The sequence below is a fragment of the Pteronotus mesoamericanus genome, unplaced genomic scaffold (genome assembly GCF_021234165.1).
Source record: "Pteronotus mesoamericanus isolate MK-2021 breed Mesoamerican mustached bat unplaced genomic scaffold, CSHL_Meso_final contig_33, whole genome shotgun sequence".
In the NCBI taxonomy this organism is placed as follows: Eukaryota; Metazoa; Chordata; class Mammalia; order Chiroptera; family Mormoopidae; genus Pteronotus; species Pteronotus mesoamericanus.
The window spans coordinates 12,341,538-12,348,637 of record NW_026555135.1 but is presented as its reverse complement, the minus strand read 5'-3'; the positions used below and the strand labels follow the sequence as shown (position 1 = coordinate 12,348,637).

The 7,100-nt window shown below is 41.0% G+C and overlaps 1 pseudogene; it reads right to left on the bottom strand.

Moving 5' to 3' along the window:
• Positions 1 to 251: 251 nt before the first annotated feature.
• LOC129072813 (ras-related protein Rab-11A-like) lies at positions 252 to 5,268 on the bottom strand (annotated as a pseudogene).
• Positions 5,269 to 7,100: the final 1,832 nt, after the last annotated feature.

Here is a 7,100-nt window from a genome sequence, read left to right as displayed (position 1 = left end):
CTACAGAAACAGGCTTCTATGATGAAAAGTAAATAATAAATGAGGAATCCAAACATTCAATTTATTAAACTAAGGCTGGTAAAGTCATAGCATGAAAAAAACCTAAAATCAAAAGATGTAAGATATGGAAAATTTGTTAAATATGAGGAAGTAATAAAATACAAAAGTGACTATAAGAATTACAAATGTATTTAAATCTCAAACCCAGGAAATGGGCTACACACAGCCTTCTAGGGGAGAACAGAAATGTCTTATATGTTTTGAAAGCACTGTACCTTTGGTTTATTTTTGGTGGTTGGTGGAACCTAACGAGGAACCACATTGTTGCTTAGAGACATGTCATTTTCACTTCCGTCTGACATTTGTTTCTGGGAAACAGTGAGATATATCTCTAACAGAATTGTCTAAAAAGCAGCTTCTACATTTGTAGAGACCAGAGCTGATGGCTCAATAAATGACAAATCATTCTTTTCTGCAAAAGGTCTTGCTTCATCTATAGGCACTGCCCTGAGATGACACAAATCACTCCTATTGCCCAAAAGCATAGTAACAATGTCACTATCAGCATGATCTCTCAGTTCTTTCAGCCATTGTTCTACATTTTCATATCTGAGACATTAACAATGTCATAAACCAATGATTTTCAACCAGTGTACTGCAAGAATTTTTAAAACATGCACTACCTGACTATTTAGTCAGGGACACTGAATCTCTTTTCCTTTATATTGTCAAATAAAAAAATGACAACAGCCAATAAACAATAGCTGTTTGTGTGAATGAATTAAAATTATACCTATTTTGGGGGGGGGGTCAGGCAAATAAAAACATTTTTTGGTGTGCGACAGAATTTTAGTAGTTAGTTTATATGTGCCATGAGATGAAAAAGGCTGAAAATCTCTGTCATAAACCAAAAAGCATCTATAGCTCCACGATACTATGCTGCTACTGTGGCTCAGCATTGCTCCTGCTCTGCCATGTTGCACATGTGTACCGTTATTGTTTCCCAATCAACCTAGATGTTTCTTGTTGCAAACCTTACTCCAACGATACTCTTGGTTTTGAGATTAAACCTGTTTTGAGTAACTCAAGACAGAAGATTACTCTTTCCTATAAGGACAACTTTGAAGAGATAGTGAACTCACGTTGGTTGGTGCTCATTGTGTAGCCCAAGAGTGAAGGCATGGGAGCAGCAGTGGTATGGATGGAACCAGGGGGCATGACTGCAGGGGTAACCGGAGCTTCAGCTGCCAAAATGGGAGAAGAACCCCTCCTATTTACGTATATGTCTTATCAGCCTTTGTAGACTCCTTCAAAGCAGGCTGCTTTTGCTTATCTTTTCAGATCCCTCTGTTGACACTGTGCTAATTCCCCTCCCTTTTCCTCCTGCGTTCACCAGGCACCTGATGTTCCTTCCACGCACAACTCCTTGCTCCTCCCCTACATGTGTCAGGCTCTTTTCAGCCCTTGCCTTTGTGTACACGATTTCTTCTGATGGAATATGCTTTCCTTCTTTGCTTTGGAGAACTATGTCTCTTTTTGGAAGACTCTGTTCAGAAGTAACTTCCTCAGTTAAGCCCTCCTTTCTTCTCTGGGACATGCCCTCAGGGCCTTGGGCCTTAGAAAACTCCAAGTGCATCTGTTAGTTCCTTTATCATCCTGGATATTTTTCCTTTGTTTTGTGTGTGTGTCTATAAGCTCTGGAACAAAGTCCTCATTTTATCTATCTAAGATCTTCAGGGCCTTGTACCTTTGCCTAGAAGAAGCCTTCAGTGAATATCTCACTTGCCTTCTCAACTACTAGGGAGATAGCCATGTGACTCTAAGACCTTCCTGTCTTTCTCTCTCTCTCTCTCTCTCTCTTACACACACACACACCCACCCCCTCATTTGTCCTTGCTAGAAATTTCCCCCAGTGCTCGTTCCTTGGCTTGAAGGCATTGAGACTTCTGTTAGAACACAAATGTTAGGCACTGGATGAAAAACCTGGAGACCTATATTCTAGTTCCAACTCACCCTGCAATTAGTTCTGTGATCTTGGCAAAATCATATTATTTTTCTAGGTCTGGGTATCTCCATTGATGAAATGAAAGTTGAAACTCAACCCAGATGATATATAGATTTTTCCCTCCAACTTCAATTAATTGGTAGTTGTTTCCCAAAGAGCTTTGGACACTTAGCCAGAAGGTATATAGTGACTGTTTCTGACCATTTAGCATAGAAGTGGGAAGTGGGACTCATCTGCCTATTACTTGCTGATAGCTTTTCAAGTTCTTTTTAGCTCAAACATTCCACATTTTGTGATCCATGCAAAATGGCATGTAAAGTCAGTTCAGTTTTGCTCAGGAGACATACATCAAGTGTCTGCTTCATGCTATGTACTGAGTGGTGCAAGATAGAAAGAAGACTAAAAAAATGCATGGTTGTTGCCTGTAACAATCCTTGGGTGATTTGTAGAGGTAGGTGATAAGTATTAGCTCCATTTAGCAGATAATAGAAACTGAAGATCCACCAATGAGTGGAGGAACTGGATCTCAGACTAGTTTGATTTGAAGAGCTTTATACTTTTCCACTATGCCTCACTACTCTTCATTTAAAAGAATGTTTCCTATGCCTGATGCATTATAGCACAGACCCAGGATAAAAAGTGGACAGTGTTAGAAACCTGGAGGAATGAGTATAAAAGGGAATGGAAGAATCCAGAAAACAGGTTTCATTTATTGTGTGAGGATTCATCTTGGCTTCAGCACAGAAAACCCTCATCAGGCCACATTTATAAGCAAACACATTTCTTCACATCACATGTGCTTCAATTCTAAGATCTGCCCCTTGTACATTAATGGCGTTGGAGAGAGATAACAACTCTTTTGGGAGAGAAGAGTGCAGGATAATGATTTAAATCAAATCCCATTGATACACATCAGGCTCTAGCCTTGTGCCATGAAAATGTCTTAGCAAACACCACCTGAAGGCATGGTCCTATGCATTTGTGAAGTTTGGAACTTTATATCCATGTGGTTTGAAAATGGCATGATTTTCTAAGTAGTGAGATTTTCTAAGTAAGAGCAGATGGCGATTTTCTGGGCCATGTGGATGCATCTTGATGGAGGTGGGGGTGACTGTAAATCCAGAGAGTGGCCTCTGGACTCCACATGTTCAGATTCTTAATGGTGACCAGGCTCTGAGAAAAGTGTTTATGTTACTAGACTCACACAAGGCAGGCAGACATGAAGAAAGGAAGTTATTGGTTTATAATAAATTTTCATACTGTGTGGAATGCACACACTAACATCATATGCTCCAGTAACATTAGCTAGCAAGGTCATTCCTTCATAATACTGACTGACCTGGGAAACCAACCAACTGTCAGGAGGTTATTGAGGAGCAACCAAAACTTGGAGAAAAAAAGATTCAATAAAATGAATGTGATATTTATTTTTGGCTGTAGTAGTTTTTATATAAAATATAGAATGCCAAAATGGGAGAAGAACCCCTCCTATTTATATATGTCTTATCAGCCTTTGTAGACTCTGTCAAAGCAGGCTGCTTTTGTTTATCTCTTTATTTGCTTATATTAATTTAAAATATAGAATGTTGGAGCCAGAAAAAAACAAGTTCACCTTAGTCTATTCTTTAATTGCACAAAAGGGGAAACAGGCCCAGAAAGGAGAACTGATTTGTCCAAGCTCACATCATTTTCCCTTTTTTCCTACAAACATTTATAGTGTGTCAGTCAAGAATAAAGCTTCATTTTAGTGGAGACTTTCCAAAACTCAAAAGTCTAACTCAGAAGATAGATGTGAAAAGAACCAATTCTCATACAGTAAAATCAGTGCTCTAAGATGGGCTGGCAATGATTTTCTGTGAAGGGCTGGATAGTAAATATTTTATGCTCTGTGAGCCATATAGTCTCTGTTGCAACTCCTAAACTCTATTGTTGTAGTACAAAATCAGCCATAAACAAGATATAAATAATAAAAGTGGCTATGTTCCAGTAAAATTTTATTTACTGACATTGAAATTTAAATTCAATATCATATTCATATGACATGAAATATTCTTCTTCTTTTGATTTTTTTTCCCCAGCCACTTAACAATGTAAAGCTATTAACTCACAAGCCTACAAAACCAGGCAGCAGGCTGGATTTAGTCTGCAGGCAGTAGTTGCTGGCCCTTGTCTTAGTTGAACAGAGGTTCTAAGTGACTTTTCAAAATCCAGGAAAGTATGATCTAGTTGATCAGATAAAAGGGGAAACAAGTTCCTATGCTGGCCAGTATCACTCTGAAATGGCAGGTCCCCAGAGGTGAGTTGTAGTCAAAGAACAGTAAAAGATGAGACGAGGCCTGAAAGCCCCTTGATCATTCCCACCCCACCTCTACTTCCAAGTAAACATTAAATGCTTCTGTCATCTTGAGCCAATTTTTACTTATTTACTTTTCATATTACAGAGACTCTCAATTTTGTGCTGTTTAAAATGTAGATTCCTCTGCAAAATAGCTGGACCTTTCCAAAGTTTCCACACAGCCATGTTTAGAGGGAATCAAATGGCAACATGGGATTCAGTCCCTCTAAGGTTCAAGTAATTTTTGGAAAGCATTAGGGTGCCCTGAGTGTGGCTTTGGGGAGACTGACAACATTCCCTTAGTGTTGGGAAATGCCCTGTCTGGCTTCAGGAACTGTAGCCCCACTGACAGGTGAGAGGGCACCAAGGCTGGAGCTAATCAAGGAGGCCTTGGGAAAACAGGTTACTGAGGAGACAAAACCGGTTCCCCTGGCAGGGGCGCAGCCCCTGCCTCCCTCATATCACCTTGCTGGGCCCCAGAGGATGGCTGATAGTCAATGAAGGGTAAGATCCCTCAATGGAAGGGACAACCTAAGATAGGCACAGCCACATGGGCATCAGAGAAAAAACTTGGGGCACATGGAGAAAGGGCAAAAAGACCCGCACCCCTAGGCTCGGCTTGGATATAGCCAGGGCCCTCATTCTATCTAAAAGAAACCTCCTTATTTCCTGGTTGCCTTGCCCTTCCCCCTACCTGGCTCAGGCTTGAAGCAATACCGGAGACAGCCCTCACCTGGATCTGGCAGTTCCCAGGGGAAGTTAGGCCTAGAAGTAAATTCCTTAAAGCAAGCTTTGTTTTTCCCTCAAAAGCTATGATAACCAGCTCATGCTGGGAAGGAAATGTACATTATTCACAGACCCTGACCCTAAACCCTTTGGTGCCCTTGTTTTTAAGCCCTCATGTTTACTCATCCTGCCTCGGACCCATGTAAATAGACCCATGTAAATCAGTGTGTTCCTGCCATTTGTTTTCCTAAACATCACCTATTCTCTGTGAACATTACCGTATGAATATAATGAGATCACCTGGACATTCCTATTACCTAGCCCCATTGATAACTTTTTCAATAAAAGCCTCTGGAAAAAGGGGCTCGGGTGTCTTCTTCACTAGAGGGAAGAGTCCATTCCCCTCTTCTGGTAAACAGAGAAGTTTTCCTGCGATGACTCAGTTAGTTTGCCTCCATCTGTGACAACCCCAGGATGGGCTCTGTAGGATCAGAACCCACGGTCCCACCTCAGCTGGCCCCCAGACAGTGACCCTCATATCCAGGAGCCCTGCACGTCACTCCAGCACCGTAGTAGATGTGAGCATGCAGGCGGTGTCTTATTACTCTTCGTATGCCTTACCCCTTCAGGGAAAAGTTTAACACTTCAGTGCCACTAGGCTTTGTCATGAGCAGTTTCCCTCATGAAAAGATATCTGCTCTCTTACCTTCCAGAATTCTCTAGGTCTCAGTTTCCTCACCTGTAAAATGGACATCATAATATTACCTACATCACAGGTTTTTATGAGACTACATGTGTGGCAGAATTCTGTAAACTGTCAAATACTATATTAATGATCTTATAACCTTCTACCATTTGCTTCCATCCCCACACTCAACAAGGCCCCTTTATCTTTCTGGGTCTCATTTTCCTTATCTCAAAAGCCAGAAGTGTGAATTTAATGCTTCTAAATTCTCTTCCAATTCTACCACCCTGGCCCTGTGTCTTATTAGGAAAGGAGTTTCCATTATATGGAGAGCAGTGTTGCATCATGATTGAAGGTGAAGGGCAGGAACAAAGAGGCCCGAAATGGAAACAACAGTAAAAAAGAAGGGAACCTTAGGCCTAGACAAGCAGTACCATCAAATGCCCTCATCATTTGGTGTCCAGGATAAAATGTCTGTTTCCTTACAAAGAAAAAAAACCATATTCTTTGGCATACTCTAGATTTGCTTTACCTGGTGAGTTTGAGAATCTTACCAATGTTTTTTTCCCTCCTTATCAGAATCAATCAATGCACGGACATGCTGATGAGACTATCTATCTAGCAATTTTTAACAAGGGGCTCCCTGCCCAGACACTGCAGTGTGGAATTCACATTGCTATGTCATGCTTTTTTTACCTCTGATGGGAGTGATGGCTTCCACAAAGCTAGTCATGTCCCACACATATTTTCACCTTCTTTCTCTCATTTCCCAGTTTCATAAAGGAGTAAGTTCATTGGCCAGTAGGTGAAATGCTATCTTACCCTCTGAGGAAAGTTACCTAGTTTTTAAGGAGCCAGTGTGGGATAGGGGTGGGTACAGGGTTGGCCTGGCAAATGGGGGCAGGTGAGGCAAGCAGAAAGATTAGAGAAACCTGTTTCTCTCCCTCCTCCACACTCCTGGCTTGAGATGCTTAAGGAGGTAGATCCAAACCCAGAACCAATCCTGCAGACCAATCCACAGGTTGTTTTCTACGAAGGAAAAGGATCTTGGTAGGGCTGTCTGGTGAACTATACATCTCTGGTGTCTAAGAGATGGGTCTAGGACTCTAACAACAGGCAGATCGGAAACCCTATAAATTCTCTTGTAACCTACATATTATCAACCCACAGAGATAAACTGATTTACAGAAGAATATACTGTATAGTAGATCACAGTTTCTCATAACTACAGGGGCCTAAGAAACACTTTTCAAGAATCTGGATATTTAGTACATATTATCAAAAACTAGAAATGCCCCAAATAAATATCTTGTGTTAGCCTTAATTATCTCTGAAATGGAAACTTATGG